This window comes from Galleria mellonella, unplaced genomic scaffold, assembly GCF_026898425.1.
Source record: "Galleria mellonella isolate WM207_F2 unplaced genomic scaffold, CSIRO_AGI_GalMel_v1 utg64, whole genome shotgun sequence".
In the NCBI taxonomy this organism is placed as follows: domain Eukaryota; kingdom Metazoa; phylum Arthropoda; class Insecta; order Lepidoptera; family Pyralidae; genus Galleria; species Galleria mellonella.
In genome coordinates this window covers 1023901-1046251 of record NW_026442133.1, presented here as the reverse complement: position 1 = coordinate 1046251, position 22351 = coordinate 1023901, and positions in this window count along the sequence as shown.

Here is a 22351-nt window from a genome sequence, read left to right as displayed (position 1 = left end):
TATAAAAATGTGAAAGTGAGTTTGTTCGTTAGCTGGTACCGCCTTAACGATTTAACCAATAACTATGAAATTTGGAATACACATATTTATTTCTTTATTTTATTTATTTATGCTTTATTGACCACATTACAAAAAAAAATGTCTGATACATACTACATGGAGAAGGATATAGGCTACTTTTTATGCCAATCAATGATCATATTCCAGTTACACGAGACGAAGGCGCTGGTGAAAGCCAGCATTCTTTTATAAAATTATGATTATATTTGCATATTCTATGACAATTTCTGTGACAATCATTCAATTGATATATGTACATAACGTGTTAAGATAACGATCACGATAAATGTAAATGTTATCAAAAAAATAACGGAATTTACATTTATATCTTGTATTTCGTAATTATAATTGTTTTTGTGCATAGATCACGTACTTACAAGTGGTCGAAGTTTTTACGGAATATTTCCTCAATATGAATGCAGTTCATACAATTCCATTATACAATATGAGTCATACGAATCTGATAAAACTGATAGAGTTTTTTATGTTAGATAATCAGAGAACTTTGAGACATACATCTTTTTTTTTATACAACTTAAAATGACAAACAAGCTAATGATCCACCTGATGGAAAGTGGTAACCGTCGCCTATAAACATAAGCAGTATGGGCACCATGTGCATAACAGAGTATGCTGTTTCGCCCATGATACCCCCATACGTTGCCATTATTGAGGACTCAGCTGTTATTACTCTGTACCCTGTAAATTCACGCCATATCCCAACCTTCAAACCGAAACACAGTCATAAAAACACAACTGTTTTACGGTTGAAACACAAATGGGACAGAGGTGCCCAAACAAACGACTTTTGTACAAAGTCTCCATCTGGATACAATAAACATCAAATATCTAAACAATTTCTTAGAATCAGACTATAAAACAGTTTAGCCGATCGAAACACATTAACAAACAGCCAAATCACTACCTTTTTCACAATTGGATTTCGTAAACACTGTTAATTCACAATTCAGCGTAATTTGCATATGAAATTCTTCGTTTTCATTCTGATTGCATTTGCCACAGAGATTGTTTGTATAGAGTAGTAGTTATTATGGTCCATCACTACAGAATATATCGAAGAAAATATTATATATTTATATATTCAAAACCATTTTAAGATAAACGTAAGTATTCAAAATTGTTTTATAGTTTGTATTTTTATATTTATCTTCGTAATTTTTCATAGTTTATTTTCCTTTTATATTAAATTGTCAGTATACTTTTCAATACAAATCAGCGTTTTCTTTCACTAGTAATTCGTGATAATAAGTATTCTAATTCAGTTTCAAATTATTGCTAAAATATGAAAGTATGTTATATTCATAACATCTTTTTTTTTCATTCGATTAACATTTTGTAACGTTTTTCTGATGAATTCTTAAATTTTGATATTTTGTTGTACATAAAAATTTTATCATTAGCTACTTTATAATTATTATCTTTTAAGGTATTCATAATGATGATAGTATTGTTACATGACTATTTAATTATAGTAACAGTAACCTATATCATTACTAATAATATAAATATGAATATGCATTTGTTTGTGTATTTTATTATTTTATTCTATTTTTTATTATTTATTCAACCAACTTTAAAAAGGAGGAAGTTCTCAACTCGATATTATTTTTAAAACTTATGTTTATTCTATATCTATATACATACGGAAAATTAATGAGCTCACTCTGTTTTTGTCATTTCCATCAAATGATTCGACTTCATCCGGAAGTTTTTTATCAGGGGGCGTTTAGCGCTTTGCGTCACAGCGTCTCGCCTCGCACGTCTACGTTCTCAGTTAAGTTATATTTTTTACCTTATATATTTTTACTTACAGATTAGTTTCATAGAAAGTTTATCTAAATCAGTTCAGTAGTTTAGTTTTTGAATAAAAATAACTGATTTTACTAAAATTGAAATCCATTTTTTTTTTAAGATAATCTTCATTATTTATGATTTTAAATGCCAGCTCTATATAGCTCCGCTCAGTGGCCTTCAAGTTCGTTTGGTAACAGTAGTCATCATGGTATTGCTTAAATACCTGCTGCCATTGCCTCACCCTAGGGGATACTTTCGAAAATTGCATCCTAAATTAATTTTGGGCTGCAACACGCAAGAATTCGACCTAAACCTTTCCTAGAGCGAATATTGTTTTTGTCATTTTTCATTTACGAGTATTTCTTAAAACTTTGTTGTACACAACCTAATTGCTTCTCAAAAAATTTGTGACATCGACGAGAATACTTGAAAATAAAAAGCGAACTTATGATATAAAACATGTTTTGTTAGTCTTTGTGGAAAGCAGTAAATTCGTAATTCTTAATGGGGAAATCAGAATAAAAGCATAGGTTTATGAGGCTCCATTCTCTTTCCATGGGGGAGACCTATGCCTAACAGTGGGACGTTAATTGTTATGGTTATGGGTAGTTAAGAAAGTAAGTTATCACGTAGGCGTGGCGAGTAACGAAAAACAAATTACGTACATAATTGTTTTTCACCAAGATTGTTAATTTAGATAATAATATTAGATATTATTATCATATCTGTTTGAAAAGGAGATAAAATAAATGATTTAATTATAATGACTGTTAATTAATTAATGAAATTAATAATCTTTCCCTTACAATTTTAACGTTCCAACCAAACAAGTATTGTTTTTACATAAATATACTATATTTGGATATAAATATGAAATATATAGTAACACGCCTACATACAGTTATATATGTTTACTATATGTATTATATGTATTATAGTTACTGTATGTATTACTAAATACTGAATGGAACTGAAATGAACTGACTGAATTCAAAAAGTAATATTTTTTCAACATAGCATGTTTTCGGCTAAACTCTCCCATAGTAAGTCACGTTTACAAATCGGGACCTACTTATAGTTTTAGAACAGAGACTGTGTTGTTTGACACATAGGAAACGCTTGAAGTAAAAGTTAAACGAGGATATGTGCAGAAAAACTAAAGCGACATAGCCCGAAGGATAAGCTAGTTGAAGTGTCAATGGATTGGTCACACAACTCGAAGGACCGACAACCGATGGGGATATCCCGTTCGGGCAAACGCAGTATAGGATAACCCGTCTCACTAGATGGAGTGACAGAGATAAAGACAGAGAGTTATGGAGTCAGTCGATGCAGGTGACTATAACCGTTCCTTTTGACAGTTTATGGGGGAGGCTTATGTTAAGTAGTAGACAGATAAAGGGTGATATGATGATATGATTATATATTGTAAAAGGAAAATATTTAACAGAAATTAATACATAATTATAAGAATTTGTTGTACAATAAAGGACATTATTATCAGATACTTAGATGTATTGAAAATAACACTAATTCCATTAAGACTTGTACGGAATCACAAATTTTCATTCTTTGTTTCAAAATTATCTATTCCCGCAGCTTAGCCCGTATGAATCATGTGTATACTGGAAAAAATAACAGCTTAATTAAATAAGCAGGTGTTAATAATCAACGCAATATAAATTCTGACTATATATACATGCAGTTGTATTAAATTTACCAGATGAAGACTTTGTACAAAATTTAATTGCTTGGGTACCTCTGTCCCATTCGTGTTCTACCGTGAAGCACTTGTATTTGCATGGCTGTGTTTCAATTAGAAGGGCGGGATATGGCAATGAATTTACAGGGTACAGAGGACTAATACCTGAGGCCTTAAGAATGGCAACGCATGGGGGATATCATGGGCGAAACAGTATATTCTGTTATATCCATGGTACTGTTCATGTTTATAGGCGACGATTACCACATTCCATCAGGTGGGCCGTTAGCTTGTTTGCCATTCTTAGTTGTATAAAAAAAAATTTGCATAAAAGGATGATTAAGAAAAAAAAATCCATGGTACTAATTATCTTTATAGGCAATGGTCACCACTTTTATCAGATGGCTCGTCAGCTTATTTGTCATTCTATAAGTATCATAAAAAAATACAACAAACAAAAATGGTAGCCGAAACAATCATATACAGTATTATAACCAAAAAAAAGTTATTTCATTTATGTAGCATATAAGTAATACATAAGAAAAAAGTATAAGAAATGTATAAAAAACCTAATGACCGTTACTGAAAAATTGTTTCGTCATACATATTTGATATGAGATATTATCTAATATCAAATGCGAAACAGGCTATTAAAGGAATAATTCAATTTGAGCGAGGAACAAAAATATAAATAAAAAAATATTTACATTGGTAAAATTAAATCCTATGTTAGGAGGCACCACTGTTGCATGCTCGTTGAAGTTCTGTCTAATACGAGTCTAATCAATGTTTCAAAAAAAACAGAACGTAGGTCCTAAATACGAGATAGTACTACTTTTAATCCGATCTATCCTTTCTTCGAGTTTTTCAATATTTATTTTTAAATCTTTACATTTTTTGTTTTAATAGAAATCGCCTATCGTTAGGCAAAGGGAACTAATATGCACCTACAGCTTAGTTTGACGTTACAATTTTTTTTTTAATTTTTTTTCTTTTATAAATTCTCTAATTGGGTTTCTCTATTTTAATTTTAAATTGTTTAATTTAACTCTCTAATTATGAATGTTTCTTTTTTTTTTGTACTGAATTTATCTTCCGTTTTGTGTCGTAAACAAATTCCTTGGTGCGTACGTACTTACAAATTCGGCATATATAATTATCAATGTTGCTATGCCAACCAGCGATTTGAGCAAAAATGTACGAGAATATTCTGTGACTATGTTTTTACGTCTTTTGCAAACGTGTGCTTGTTAAATATTCTAAAATATAGTTATATGTATAAGTATATGTTTGCGAACTCAGTAGTAATAAAGAAAGAATGCCTTGCTTGCATTGCTCCTAGCAAATCATCAAAACAAAAGTCCTTGCTCTATATACTTTGTTCATTTGTTGTACATTACTGTACTTGTGTGTATTCTTAGTGCTTAAAAGACTTGTAGCAAATTATTGTTTGGCTGTTTGGTCCCGACATAGATTAGGCCACCTTTCTTTCCCGTGGCTGCTGTAAGAGTTAACTATCTATCTATCTGTCTATCCATTTAAGAGCTGCGCTCTTGTTGGTGGAGCTCTTGCCACTCACTACGATTTTCAGCGAATCTCTTCACCTCTTGATACGACACGACACCAACTCCTTCCTTGATCTGCCTGATGTAACTATGTCTCGGTCTCCCTCTCCCCCTTCTTCCTTCTATCTTACCTTCTATTATAATGTTCATAAGTTCGTCGTATCGTATCAAGTGTCCTAACATTTTTCCCCTTCTGTCCTCAATAGTTCTAATAATTTGTCTTTTTTCCTTAACCCTAAGCAGGACCTCCTCATTGCTTAGACTCACTGCAAGAGTTAACTAAGGAAAATAAAAGGTCAAAGGATGGATCCCTTTTGAAACATCACCAAAGCTTAATTGAGGTTGCTAGCCCATTTGCCAAATGTGGCAACTACTGGAAAACCTTCCAACGAGGATAGCAGAGTTCAGCAGTGGATAGTTAACGTCTGTATTATCATCATCATCACCATCAAGTTAATATTATAATTTGATAGACGAGTATGTATTTACAAATTGAACACTTTAGTTATTTTTATATTAAAGAAATTAGTGGTATCCTCTGTCCTATAAATTATCCTTATTGTTTCTTAAAAAAAATTGTATAGATAAATTTTAGCACTTTTATGTACTTCTCTATTTTGTCGCAACATTATTTTTGGTTCCTTTTTTGTAGCAAATTTTTCTCTTTATAGTAATAAATACCTAGTAAGGTATCTTTTAGTTAAACACTAATATAAATATTTTTTATTAATTTTTTCTTTTTATAAATAAGTAATATATTTTAACCTGATTTCTAAATAAAAAAGATTTTATATATAAAAGAAGAATACATCCAGTATAGGTATATCTATATTCGGATCTATGCTAAAATGTCTTTAAGGATTTTAATAAAAGTACCCTAATATATAATTTACAGACTCGTCCCTTTCACGGTTTTATTATATATGTACTTCTATAATCCATAGCTTATACAAGTATATAAAGAAACATTGCAAGAGTGTGTAGATAATGGTTAAATAGGGTTCCGTATGTATTTTTTTTTAATCGATTTGAGATCAAATAGCAAAATTCAAATTCATATTTTTTACATACCTACATAAAAAGTATCTTTTTGAATTAACTTTCACATTTTATCTAAATAAAAATATTTGTTCACTTCTCAAAATTTCCTTTTTACCTTTTTTTGACAATCTAATGGTAATAATTCTTTGCTTGTACTAAATAGGGAAAATTCCAATTTTATAAAAAAATATTTACTAATATGGCCTTTACATGTATCGTAAAATCTGTGTGAACGAAATGGTGGTCGGAGATGGATGGCTAATATGGAAGGTTGTGGAATTTCTGATAGTAATAGTGGTGGTTAATTTTCGAGTGTTAGCAGAACAAAATAATCTAATCAAATCGTGATATGGATTGCTAGATTACACATAGAGCTCTAAAATAATAATAATTTATTTGCTCGAAATGTGGTACAAATGGTCTTAAATGGTAACTGAGCTACATACTTCGCCTTATCTAAAGGCATGCATACGAAACTTAGAGATTATTATTATTTTGAATAATAACAATGGTGATTAAGAATTTTCGGATGTTGGCTGATTTTCACCATCAAAATAAACTAATTTCATCCCAACCATCTGATGATGGATTGCTAGATTACACAACCACTCTTTGGAATCAACTAGCAGCAGTATTTCCGAAAATAATAATTCAATATTATTTGGCTCGGCAGCACACCTGCAATGCCGTAGGTGTTGTGGGTGACCAATAGTCTTAAATAAGGTGGGCCGCATGCACGTTTCGCCCCCTGTGTTGTAAAAAAATGCAAATTTTATCTTAGAACATGTTAGTTAGTTTTTAGTAGTCATTTTAAAATAAAAATTTATCAATAAAAATATTTATAATAGTTCCGATATTTACCTATTCGACTAGAGAACCATAAAAATTTAACAATTATTGTACTAGTTATTATCTATGTCATTGTTTTATCAGTAATATTGTGACATTGATTGATCCGAAATTATAAATTCATAATTATCTTATCTTAATATCTCAGTAGGGCATTTATCATAATTGATGTCATGATTTGTATGAACACAACAATAATATTTTTTATTTTTGTATTCACTAGCGTTTTTGTCGATTATTTGGACTCAAATATTGGTACAGGTAAAAGGGCGATTTGAGAAAACTACAAAAATATAATTAAAATATATTTTTATTTAATACTGGATTTTAAAGAAACAAATTTAAATATGTGTATTAATTTTATTTTAAAATTTGTCTAATTTGCCAACTTCATACACAGCATACTATGTGATAATACATTGTAATAGATGTACGGTGGTGCCATACTAATATGACCAATTATGACCAGGCTAAATGTAATAGTATGCTAAGCTCCGCACTTGCCTTGCCATTCTCTCGTTTCACATATGTTTGGGAGTATCGTGTATGAAGTTGACAGATTATAATATATAATTTATATAATATAATAATCATTTTTAATCTCTTTTAGCTTAGCATTTAAGTTAAGCATTTTTTTCTTTCTTCAGAATATAATAACAACAAATTATTAAAAGGTACACCTTTTAGTAGTTTACGTCTGTGTTCAGCAGTGGTCAGTTGACAACTGGCACGATAATTATATCTTTTAATAATTTATTGCATATAACTTATTAAAAAAAAATTATATAGCAAAGACACTTTCAAATAATACATTTCTTTTTATAAAGTATACGTATAAATATTATTATGACAATTGTATTTTTGAATATATAAGAAAATGTATAAGAAATGTATAAGAAACCTTATGAAGGTTACTGAAAATCGGTTTTGTCAAACATATTTGATTTTAGATATTACCTAATATCAAATGCCAAACAGGCTATTAAAAAGAATAATTCTATTTGAGTGAAGAACAAAAATTAAAATAAAAAGTAAATCAAAGTAAAACAAATCCCTGTGTTAGGAGGCGCCACTGTTCCATAGCTTGTACAAGTTCGAATGTCGTTCCAGTGTCTAATACGAGTATATATATATATATATATATATATATATATATATATATATATATATATATATATATATATATATATATATATATATATATATATATATATATATATATATATATATATATATATATATATATATTCTCGAATCATAATATAGATGAATTATTTAATAACATAACAAAATAATGACATTGCAAGAATACCTAAATATAAGTTCTCGATAAAACGAATTATTTAACGTCGCCAAAACAAGCAAAGGACCTAAATATAAGCCATAAATGAATTTATAATTTGCGCGGTCGAACAATTAGACCGCTGCCGTATCGCCTCGGGGGTGAATTTAAATGTTAAATCAGCCGTCATTCTCGGGAACATCCCACCGGCCGTTATGGTTTTTGTGAGATTGCCCATTTAAAAAGTTACTAGCCTTCATCTCACGATTTTGTTTACCATAGATTATTCGTATATATCTTCTGAGCGTTTGCCTCCTTTCCATCTTTCCACTTCTATGTCCACTGCACTTTTTTTTGTTATATTTACATTTTGTTCTATAACAGACAGACAACGTCGCTTAGATTGCTCCAAAAAGCGATGGCATGATAATGTATTTAAAAAGATTCGAGGTGGGAGCGGCATTAGAACTTTTGGAAAGAGTTGAATTGAATAAGGTCTCACACCTTTGCCCACCAATATGAGTTAATTTTAAAGTTTTGAGTTGTTTACACACGTTTTAAATACGTTATCGGAACATAACATAATGATACATTGGTAATAAAGAAGCAGGCTTATAGATACTAATTACTTGCAAAAATTTTCATCACGTTACGTCCCGATAGTGTATTTAAAATATAAGTTAATAATAGAATACAATGTAATATTTAGGAAAATAAGATTGTAACCTCACTGTCTGAACAATAGACAAACATCTATAAAATTAAATAATATGGTAGTGAAATCGCGGGACACGGGTGTTATGCCACTATAACACCATTGTTTCCAGGAATGACTTTTTTTATACAACTTAGAATGGCAAACAAGCTGACGGCCCTGCTGATGGAAAGTGGTAACCGTCGCCTATAGACATGAGCAGTACCATGGACAAGACTGTTTCGTCCATGATATCCTCCTATCCTGAAGACTCAGGTGTTATTCATCGTACCCAGTAAATTAACGCCATATTCCATCCTTCAAACCGAAACAAAGTCATGCAAACACAACTGCTTTACGGTTGAAACACGCGTGGGACAGAGGTACCCAAGCAATCGACTTTTGTACATAGTCTCCCTCTGGTAGAAATTATACATAACTGGTGGTGCTATCAAAATCATTGTATTTTCTATTAAACTCATGTTTCTATTTATGTGCACATATTGGTGAAAATTGTAACTTTTCCATCAGAGGAGCCGCCTGCTTGTTTGTCACTCTAAGTATTATAAAAAATTAAGTATGGTAAAACAAGATATTGGACAAAGTTTTATAGATCAGTTTATATTATAAATTTGCTATTTACATTTCAATAGAATCTCGAGTTATTCTACACTATCTTGAATAATAATTAAAGCTTTTATTACACTGCCTCATCTTCTGATAGTTGCAGTTCTATTTCTGTACAATACAAATTTGGCTGGCTGTAGTTACTTACCATCAGGCAAACTGCAAGTTCGTTTGCCACCTGTGTTATAAAAAAATATGTTGATCAGGTTTTTTTTTTTTTATGTATAATGAATACGTTTATATCTATAAAAAATAATGGTTACATTCGTCTAGTAAGAGTACATGGAGTATTGTTGTCACTTATGGGTGGAAACACCTACATACCAGCTTGAACCCTTCGACTCAATGCAACGACGAGCTATGAGAATTGCCGATGATCCCAGGCGTACAAGCGGTATCGCATAGGCATTCATAGGCTATGGTAACCGCTTATCATCAGATGGGTTGTATACCTATTTGCCACCTCAGTGGTATAAAAAAAAAGTAAGCATAGTACAAGCTCTACTCAGTTTAGTACTGGACGATACTCTAGAATATATTTCAGTGGTATTTATTATTAAAAAAAAAAACTTACAGTAGTCTGTTTTGTTCAGAAAAAAAACTAAAATACCTACCTACATACATTACCAGAAACGCCATCACTTACTCTTAATAACTCCCAATCAAAACGTTGAAAAAAAAACACCTATAACGCACGGGACGTGCGTGAACGGCTTCTACCATTACGCGAACATTCGCATTTAGCTGGCTCCCATTTAATTTGGTCCTCTTCCGGCCCTCGGGCGCGAGTCGGAGACTCGCATGCCCGCACGCTACCACTCAAATAAAACTGCTCACATGTTCTACGAACGAAATGTGAAATTATTTTATTTTAATTGACTTGTAAATAGGTACTCCATAGCATATTAGCCGTTAACTGTCCAATGATGAGCACAGACCTCTCCCACAGCGGAGCTTTCGCCATTAGTTGCCACGCTTGGCTTAGACTTAGGCTTTGGTGATGTTTTAAGAGAGATGCTGTTGTCCATTGCCTCTACCATTCCATTCCCCTAGTCGCCTTTTACGGCACGCATAAAGAAGGATACCATTATATACCGGGACAACACGGTAGTAAGCAGGTATAAGAAGTATCAATTTACTACAAAACTCTAAAATTCCATCCCAACAAATTGGATGAGTGACGGTCTTCCACCATGCAATTTTCGAGACACTTCTTTCCACACCCAATCATATTTTGGGATCAATTCACAGCAATAGTATTTCTGAACCGATATGACAATCTTAAAAAAGGAATATTCTTGATGTTGCTTCTTTTAAAGGCCGACAGCATACCTGTTTCGGTATATTGTATATTGGCAAAATAGTAGCTCAAAGAATATTTGCTACATAACAACTAAAAGGGGTTTCATAAAAGATTAAGTAACTATTTGTGTAGATTTTTATAAACATTTGAATTAAATTTTATGTATATTTCCATAAATAATAATCTAGTATTATCTAGTGTAGTCTAGTAATATCTAATTCCTTAAAATTATTTATTTAATTTCTTACTGTATAGTTATGTTCAAGTAAATGCTGGGAATACCTTTAATAGACATTGCGTTAATATTGTATTGTATTTTATGAATGTTATATATGTTATAATGCAATGTCCTATTTTTGTTCCTATAAATAAATATAAAATAAATTTTAATGATAATAAAACATATTGATATTACTTAAAATAAGCTGGATAAAACCTACTAAGTACCAATTTATGCACTGCTAATTACAACTCCTATTTTGCTTACTAAATTATAAACAGCGATTTCAATTTAATAAGTAATTATTTTAAAACGAATAAGATATATCGAAAATCGATAAAATGACTAATATAATAACATATCTATTTACTATATTCAGATTTAAAATATTTGAATTTAGAACGTCGCATCGATTTTCAAATGTCAAGTGTGAATATGAATAACAACATTTTGTGTCGGAACGTCTTAACTAATTGTTACGTTTTTTAATGGATGATTATGATATGGTTACTGCGCCTGCGCTAACGGTACTATATATGCACTAGCAGGACACCAGTGAGAGTGAGATAAGTGAAAATTAAAACGCAGATCAATTAGCCCATCGTGATGAATACATATGAGATTTAGTACGATAGTTTCCAGGGGAAACGACGTGGAGCTCTACCTGATAGAATATATTTCTAGCAATGGAACTGGTAGTCTACATTACTAACAATCCCTCCCCCCATAATTGTTATGTTGTTATGTTTAGTATACAAGTATTATTTAAGATATAGAAGAACATAGATTATTATTTTTTTACAGTCGATCAACAGATCCCAGTCATGCGGATAAAGTCCCCGATAAAAGCTAGTCGGTACTTAAATAAGATCATGGGTATGTATACCTTGATAAAAAAAAAAAGTCAAGAATCACCTTAATTACTGTAACATGTCACAAGCTCAATATGCACCTAACAAATAGAGATATCTCCGATAGAAAATAAAACAAGAAACATGTCATCCCGTCTGCCAGAGCAGATTAAATGCGATCGGATTCTCCGATGCGGCACCGCTTTGAGGCTCGAGGGTCTACAAAGTAAGTAGGGAGGATCCAAAAAGAAAACTTTGAGTATTTTTATTATTAAAGGTTCAATATCATTAGTATATAAATAACTAATTAAAATTTTATTAATTATTATAGAGATTTTATTAATTTTCACATTTACGCATTACGGAGGGCAGGGACAATAATAAAATAATAATATAGAGGCTTACCAGTTTAATTTCTTGAGACGTACACAATACAACAATAATATGTCAATCAAGAAGAAAAACAAGTATCAAAAGACATATTTAAAATATAAAAATATAAATGTAAAAAAGGTAAACTTATATAAAAAGAGGTCTGTCGCCAACAGCTTAGTTACATCAGCCATTAACTGCCCACAGCTGAACATAGGCCTTCTCTATAAGGGTGGTTTCGTAGTTAGTAGTTGCCATGTTTGGTAATGTGATTAGCAACAACAGTCAGGCTTTTGCTGATTTTTTGGAGGAATGCTGTTGCGCATCTCTCGATGACTAAGTTCCCTTAGTTGCCTCTTGCGACATCCGTGGGAATGGAAGGGGTTTCCCATTCTATCCTGGGACCACACGGCATAGAATGGGCCACCCCTTCTCTTTCCGTAGGTGTTGTGGTTACTTTTAATATATAGAATAAAAACACGGTCAATGTTGTGTACAGAAACCATCAGTATAGGAACACAATTTGTGTGATGTGTCACAATGAATGGGCAGAAGAAAATACTTCTGCCTCGAGAGCGAAGGCACGACAGCGCTATATCAGTCTACTTATGACCAGGGTATAAGTTGGCCAAAACATCGAAATAACTCAGGTAAATTACCATTATTATTTATTATTTCAGCTCTTAACTGTCCACTGCTGAACATAAGCCATCCCCATAAGGGAAGTCTTGGCATTAGTTGCCACACTTGGCAGGCAAGTTGGTTACTGCAGTTAGGCTTTTAGAGATGTTTTAAAAGGGACGTTGCTGCCCATCCCTCGTCATCCCTTAGCCGCCTCTTATGACACCCACAGGAAAGGAACCGGCACACACGACGGTAAATTACCATAGTTTACCTAAACGTTGGCATTAATTTTCATCCCTTATATAGTTCTATTTTTAATCTATACTAATATAATAAAGAGGCAGAATTTGTTTGTTATAATAAGCTAATCTTTGGAACTATCAATTGGATATAATAAAATATTTTTGAATTTGATAGACTATTTCTTGAGAAAGGTTTTTCAGTATTATGATATAATCACAGGCGATGTGGAAGGATATAGGTAGTTTGATATAAAACATTAGATTTACAAAATACAATTGTGTATAATAATACTATGCGTTGAGACTACTCTATGATGTTTTGAGCCAGTATTCACAACTAGACCTATTTGCCTCCAACTTACTGGAGTTTCGTCGACTAGCCATTGAGTGTTTGTGTTCAAATAATTAACATGTACAATGTTATTTCTATTATTGTAATATTGTATTTATTCTTATTTTTATTTATAGTTATACAGTATTTGTTATTGTACGGATGTTTGCTTTGATAAGCTTACTAGGAGACTAAAGCTTACCCAGTTGATCAAACAAGTATATAAACAAATATTAGTGTAACTTCAACTAGAACAACAATATTGTTTTATTAGATACTTAATTTTATTATATATACATAAAATGATCTATATTTAATGAAATAAATACTCAATTTGCTCTCAGTAATAAAAATTCTCCTTTCTCTAAGGATTGAAAAGACCAAAACAATTTATATTTTCTTATACGTTATTGTTTTACAGTAATTTTCAAAAATAAAACTAAAAAAGTATTGAATGTTGCTTCGATTAATGCCTTTAAAATAAAACACCATAAAGACGAGTTTATATTACTTAGGATGTGTTTACAATGGACATACAGACAATAAATATGCACCTAATATGATAGAACGGAGGTGGAAGGGATTGTTAGCAATGGGGTCTAACAGCCCCGTTACTGGCAAGTAACCCTAACAGGCTAATCGTTATGCAGTTCCTTCTGGAATCTATCGTTGTCAATTCTTGTGGATTTTGTCATGATGGGTTAACTAATCTCTTTTCTTCTTCACCTATCTCACTGTTGCCCCAGCAGCATACTATACGGTTATATCGGCAGAGCAGTGCAGGCGACGCCACTATTTCACTTTTAAAAAAAAATATATGACGGAATGATACCTACATTGCAAAGTAGAAATCAGGCAGTGTTCTGTAAGTGAAATTGAATATTGTTATAAAAAAAAAAACTAGAAAATTAAGCTCCTCACATTAAAAGGACGCCTTTTTCAAGCACTTTCTTCCACGCACAACCACTCTTTGAAATTAACTTCCAGCAGCAGTATTTCCGAATCGATACGACAACATAACCTTCAAGATAAGAGCATATTCCTCTTTGAAAGGCCGGCAGCACACCTGCAATGCCGTTGGTGTTGTGGGTGATCATGGGCGGCGGTAGTCACTTACCATCAGGTGAGCCGCACGCTCGTTTTCCCCCCTGTGTTGTAAAAAAAAGTTACTAATGTAAGTTACTGATTGAGATGTATTTTGACATATATATCTTGGAGAAAAAAGTCATTGTGATAGAAAAAGATTGAAATTTTATATATGAATGGGATTGTGTAGTAAAATTACAGGATGGGAAAACATCATAATCTACGAGAATGCCGATGCATGAGAAGTATCATTCCATACTTTGTGATGTTCATGGTACTGTTCATGCCGCATGGTACAACTGACGCTCACCACGTCGTAGGCCGTCAACTTGTTTGCCATTTAAAGTTTCATAAAAAAATACTATGTATAATTAAAGATGTCGGTAGGGGCCGCCCTAAATGGACGTATGTCGACCAAATAGGCAACGTGCTAAAGAAAGGCCAGATTAAAAGTACTCGTAACAGGCGAAGGTTTATAAAAAGATTGATGAATGTGGAATAAACGAAAGAGGTTTGCTTAAATCGAAGCATTTGGTGTACCATTGTTTCTGCCTACCCTAATGAGAGACAGGCGCGACAAATATGTATGTATGTATAATTAAATTAATTATAAAATGCAAAACAAATGCTCGTTAAGATTTTGAGGGATTAAAATTCAGTTTAAGAATGGGTGGACAAATTTTTTGTATATCTAAATGTAAATTTATCAGCGTAAATATTTTCAGCCTCGGGATATCGTATAAGGCATCTAAAGTAAGAAAACTACTGATACATCGGAAAGAAAACTTACAATTAAACCTAATTTTTCTGAGTGAAAATGGAATAGTAACCCCGTCTGCACTATCGATATACGCTGGCGGTTTACTAGTGAGAGCTGATAAATAAGGAAGAAGCAGATCAGTATACGATTTGCTTTTTACCGACGACGAACTAAATAAGAAATAATTACGATGCTTTACAGGGAAACTGCTGATATAATAGGGTATTGCTAGCAATGGGGTTTGTAGCAGCCTCTTTGACTGGTTTTCTCGCTGGACACTAAAACTTCTACAGACAAAACTGAAGGCCTTTGACGAAATAAATGACTAAGACGAATATCGAAAAAAACACGCATATTTTTAATAAAGAAATTTGTTTTTTTATTTCAATACTTTTGAAGTCCAAATAATGACATTCGACTAAGACTGTTAGACCTAGTTACTAACAATCCCTTTCCCCCTAAAACCCGATGTTACGCTCCTCATCAGTGTAATATTAGTAGTAATATTAGAAGGTAGTTCTCTTATAAGGGTCCATACCATGTAGTGAAATATTAATGGGTTTTTATGATCATGGTAAATGCAGCTTTAGTGAATGCACTTCACAGCAATATTCGAGTCTTAGTAAATTTAAAACATTCAGTCGCTGGAACAGTATTGACGTGTTATACCTGTTAAAATGCATCCCGACACAAGTCGAGTCGAATTTAATAACAATTAAGCCGCTTACTGTCTGTCCGTCGCGGGATCATTTATATGTAAACACACGTTTTGAAAGTGTGTACGGAACTGACACGTTCAAACTAACAAGTAATAATAACATAATAATAATAACATAATAAGCGTAATATAACAAGAAATTAATAATACTGAATGTTGATAGGTATTTATTCTTATCACCGTCATGTCACAAATTCACGAAACGAATCTTTCAGTAAACATTGTGCAAGTAAAATAACTAACACAATAACTAACACACAATAAAATCACATAGTAATATTTATATGTTTGAATGAATGAATGAGTATACTTTATTTGCATTATACAATATAGGAAAAAAATGTTTACTGTAAAAAATGTTTAAAATGCTTAAAATACTCGATTTGATTACATATACATATCTTGGTCGATCTTACTATATTAATATGATTTATTTAATTAATTTTATTATAATAATCTGAAAGCTCATATAAACAGAAATAAATATTATTCTATATAAAGAATGATATGAACAATGACGCTTTATGAATTGAAATGTGAAAGTGAATTTAGTTTAAGTTAATTTAATATCTATCGACCACATTATGAAATGCAATAAGAAATAGGTAAATGAATAAATCAACTAAACAATTTTTAATCACTTACAGTTTTGTTAAACACGTATTTAGTTAAGTTGTATTTAAATAGGTAAATATCAATTATTATTAGTAATTTAATGAAAAAAATTCTCCATATTAATATTGTACTAATAAAAGCAACAATATGTTTATTTAAAAACATGTTTTCTATTTTAAATATTGTCGCATTGCCTTTACAATTCCTTTAATTTGAGAGAAATTACACACGTGTATTTACAATTTGGTAAACATTCGAGCCGCATAAACATGAAGTACGACAAAAAATAAATAAAACAAGCACACAGATTAACAAACTTAATATTTATTTTCGTTCATTTTAAAGTAGGTACAAGAATACAGTTTTAAGAAACCACGATTACCCATAAGACAAGATTATGTAGTGAAGTCACACAATGAATATGAAAGTGACGCCTTAATAATTCAATCAATCATGATGAAATTTGACATACATGTATGTAGTTTTAACGAGAGATATGCTCTTGAAAAAGGACTGTATATTTTACGAAATAATAAGACGGTCGCTGCTAGTAGTAGAGAAAAATATAATAACTGAAGATGACATTGTCAGATATCGAAAAACAAAATAAAAATATAAAATTTAAATATATACTCTAAAAAGGTGCGTTTTGCACATGTAGTGTTTGAGATGATGAAGGATATAAGCTACTTTTTAGTTTTATATTACAAATTTATAACTATTGTAATATATTTATAATAATTTATCATCATAATTATTATAATTAGAAATAATTGATTTGTAGATTCAATTATTCAAATTATATTTTTTTTTATTGTTCATTACTATTAAGTGTATAGGTAGGTACTATAGGTATATTAACGACTGTTTTACAAATTAAAACAACTTATAAGTAAAATTGTCGTCTACTTTGACATATCATTCCTTAAACATCTATAAAATAACAATTATAATTTGATAGTTAAAAAATATAAACAAATAAGAAAATATAAAAAATATTAATAGGATATTGAGAATAATATGCTTTAGTTCTGTTTTTATGTAATTCTACTCAAATTATATTCACACTGTCCTTATAATAACCATCTGGTTATAATGTCAAATTTGAATTTTAGAAGAAGGGAGTTGTACTTCAGTATCGACTCCGCTGTAGAGATTGTTTATAATTCTATATCGTAAATAAAATCAACCTTAAAAACTGATACAATAAGCTACAAACACGCAAACAATACAGTTTCGGTAAGGCACGGATGCGCACGCGCAGGAGGCAGGCCGCGCGAGGCCACGCCCACGCCAGAACTCCGCCCTCTGTGTTGTGATTACATTCTCAAATTTCGTTTCCGTATTTTTGACATTATATTATAATTGTTATTTTGTTACTAATAAAAATAAAACCATGCAAAAATATGGTATAATAATTTAGGTGTATTGACAAAAAAATAAGATGTGGAGATAGATCTCTGTCTCTACACATTACTGTTAATTAGGTTATTCCAATTAAACTTGAGTTAAAGATAATTAATTTTTTTAAACATATTAATAAAATGTTCATTAACAGATTATATGTCAAACATATCTAAGTCTCCTAAACAGTAGATTTCTACTACTTAGGGGATTTAGTTACTTTTTTTTGAGCTCAATCTTTATTTGTGTTTGAAAATAAGATTTTTTTAATATTATTTACTTTATTCTTTTCTCTCTACTAGATTTCCCTCATATCATCATTTTAGCCATTATTCGTTCACTGCTGAACTTAGGCCTTCCACATAGACTGCCATAAAGAACGGTTCTGAGCCACCTGTATCCACTGACTTCGATGCATTTGAGGTGGTTACTCCATCTAGTGGGGAGTCGTCGTACATTGCGTTTGCCCGTACTGGCTCGCCACTCAAGAATCTTTCTTCCCCATCGGTTGTCGATTCTTCGAGATATGTAACCAGCCTTGTGCCTCTTAAGCTTGCTTATCCTGCGGGCTATGGTGACTGGTTCTTTTACGGATATCCTCTTTTCGGATTCTATCACGCAAAGCAACTCCGAGTATAGCCCTCTTCATAACCCGCTGGGTAATTTGAAGATTTTCTATACGGGCCATCGTGTAGGACCACGTTTCGGTTCCATAAGTCTTTACTGACAACACGCAATGGTTAAAGACTTTTGTCTCCAAACTTTGAGGCATTAATATAATCGTGAATATATTGTAATATCGTTAACATTTTTTTTTATACAACTTAGAATGCCAAACAAGCTGACGGCCCACCTGATGGAAAGTGGTAACCGTCGCTTATAGACGAGATATGGAGTACGCTATAACAGAGTATACTGTTTCGCCCATGATACCAACCATGCGTTGCCATTCCTGAAGACTCATGTGTTATTCCTCTATACCCAGTAAATTCACGCCAAATCCCACTCTTCAAACCGAAACACAGCCATGCATACACAACTGCTTTACGATTGTAACACGAACTGTCCATTGTTGAAAATAAGCCTCCCCTTGGGGGGGTTTTGCCAGTAGTTTCTATAGTAGTATTTGTAATATAGTCCTAACTCCTAATACATTTCTATAATGGGTCAATTTACCTCACCTCATCCTCACCCATCATACTTCGCTGGTAGGAAACCAACATAAATAAATAATTCAGGTTAGGTTACTATTTCATCTTCACCTATTTAAAAAAGTCGTGTTTCATTTGATAAAAAAAAATTTTTAGTCTATTAAAAAAAATTGGCGAAGGAGTTAATACATTTATATTCTCCAAATGTCATATGAAATTAATACCTATTAATAATATCTATAGTTAAGTACAATTAAAATTCCATATGAAAAGGACAACAACATATATAATAATCATATTCAAGGAAACAGCCAAGTCATCTGTTTGTAACAAAGTTGCATTCATGAGACGGTGCTTATCGCAAATAAGTTACGTGAATGAACGAAAATACCTTCTGTGGTTGTACATTTTTTTTAAATATACAGCCTCGGAAGAATATGTAAAACTGTCTTTTTAAAATTATAAAGTACGGAAGCATAAGAGTATTATCGTAAAAACTACCCATTTAATTTAAATTTATTTTGATCGAGAAAGCTCGACTAGTTACAAGACCATTCGGGACCCTTAATCTTGAGCGGCTGTGATGCGAACGCGTGACTGACTACACATGTCGGCCCACTGAAAGCGAACTGTAGGCATTCACGGCACCGTCACAAATACTTACCTACAAATACCTAGACACACACAGCTCGCAACTAAGGGTCAAGAAAGCTCGACTAGTCAGGCTCGCGCTCGCGCCACAGCTACTTATGATTAAGGATCACGTATTGATTAAAAAACTAGTCGAGGTTTCTTGATCTAATTACATGTAAGTTAAACTAGTAGACATTACATTAAAATATAATTTGTACTTACGAAACTTTTAACAACAACATTGTTAAGCATTTCCAGCCCAAAGCTGTTTTAAGATTATTAAAATTTACATTTTTTCATAAAAATTATCTCAACTAATTGTTAAGACAATTTAGCTAATAATCGTTATAAAAATATTTTCCAGTGAAATTATCTTTAATGAATTATGGATTCAATAGATGGCACAGTAGAAGCAAAACAACGTTTGTCAGGTCGACTAGTTTGGATAGAAAAAACTAAATTATATATAAAAAAAATGACAGGACATATTTGGCATAAACCTAAATAGTAGAATGACAAAAAAAGTATTGATGTACCTATTTGATTTAAATTATTATTATATTTCTAGTAACGAATATCACACAATACTTAATAAAATTATAATTTAATTTATATCTGGCAAATATATAAATAAAAAAAAGTATAAAAATAAATACGGGAAATTGCAGAATATGTTTGTCACACCAAAGTATTGTCACGATTCATTTTAAATATTATTTCACTTCCAGTACACTGCTAACGTAGGTATAATTCGTCGTGTATACAGTATAATATACATATAATACCGACTTAGATTATATAGATAGTGTCTCCATCGTCCTCCAAATGCTTCATCACAAATAGGTCAACTTTTTGTCTATGTGTACGTGAACAGAGTTACCATAATGTACATTACATAGGAAAAATTACAATGTGTGATTACATTAAGAAATAAAATCTATCGAGTACTATATTTTCGTTCGGTCAATAAAGTTATTTAAATAAACAAATAAACAAGATTAACAGTACTATTATGTATTATGATTCACAATGATGCTTATCTTTACTGAATACTTTAATTTATATATGAGTATAGACATAAAATATGTTTTTGTATTTATTATATACATATTAATTTATTAATAATATGTAAACATGCATATTTATACTTCAATAGATAAAATAGTTCTCAAAACAAATTTAAAAAGTGAATCTGATCTGGGAAATTTAAATCAATTACTGGCAACATTAAAAAAAGCACGTTTTGTTTATTAAAATAAACAGGAGTTATCCAAAGGTAAAATTAGCTAACTAAATTTTAACACATTTTCGACACTCGATGCTCTATCTATATAATCTAATGTTACATAAAGTTTAATAAATATACAAAATTAAAGCAATGAACAAAATAAAAGCGATAAATGACAGGACATGTTTGGCACTAACACCAACTAGGTAGCGGAATGATAGAAAAAGTATTGATACAATTAATTTTAATTATTATTCCACTTCCAGTACACCACTAATGTATATACTGGTTTGTATAATAAGTGTATCTACTGAGTACCAACATGTGGATTGCGGTTGAAGCAGGTGTGTTCAGGTCGTCGACATTTTCTGTATCATGTGTCTTACTAACACCACACGAATATAAACCGTAAGTCGTGACTTTAAAGAATATTTTACTATAATAATATTTGCTAGTTTTAAAGCCTTGATGTGTTTGAAAGAAAGCATCTTTGTAATATTGTGGTTACTTTCTTGGTAAAATTTCGCTTTATATTACAAATTCATTGGTGACATTAAATTAAATGAGATGACAAATCGTCATACTTTGCAGTATATATTTAACCTATTTTCTCACCTATTTATATAATTGAATGGTATAGGTATTAAAGAGTAACTTTTAATATAATATAAAAATATCTATAAAATTTACCACTTAGTGAAAATATAATAGATAAAACGTATTGAGATCTAAACCTTTGGAAACTAATAGTTCATTCTCAAATATGTCATTTTGTGAAAAATAAATACCAGTTGTCATTAAAATGTTAAAAAATTAAATACTTCTTAAAAATTAATTTATACATATTTGTTTTAAAATTACAATAAAATTAATTGTCTAATAATTTTACCATCACTTAAATTCACCACTTAATATAAATATAATAAATAGAAGATATTAACATTTAAACCTTTTAAAACTATCATTTTATTATCAGATGTGTCATTTTGTGAATAATAAATAACAGTAATAATTAAAATGTTAAAAAATAATGCTTTCTGAAATCTAATTTATAGATAATTTGTTTTAAAATTATAATAAAATTAATTATCTAATAATTTTATTACCAGTAACTTGATTAAATAAAATTTTTAAAAACGTAAACAAGAACATTAGCAGCAAAGACGAATTTAAACTTT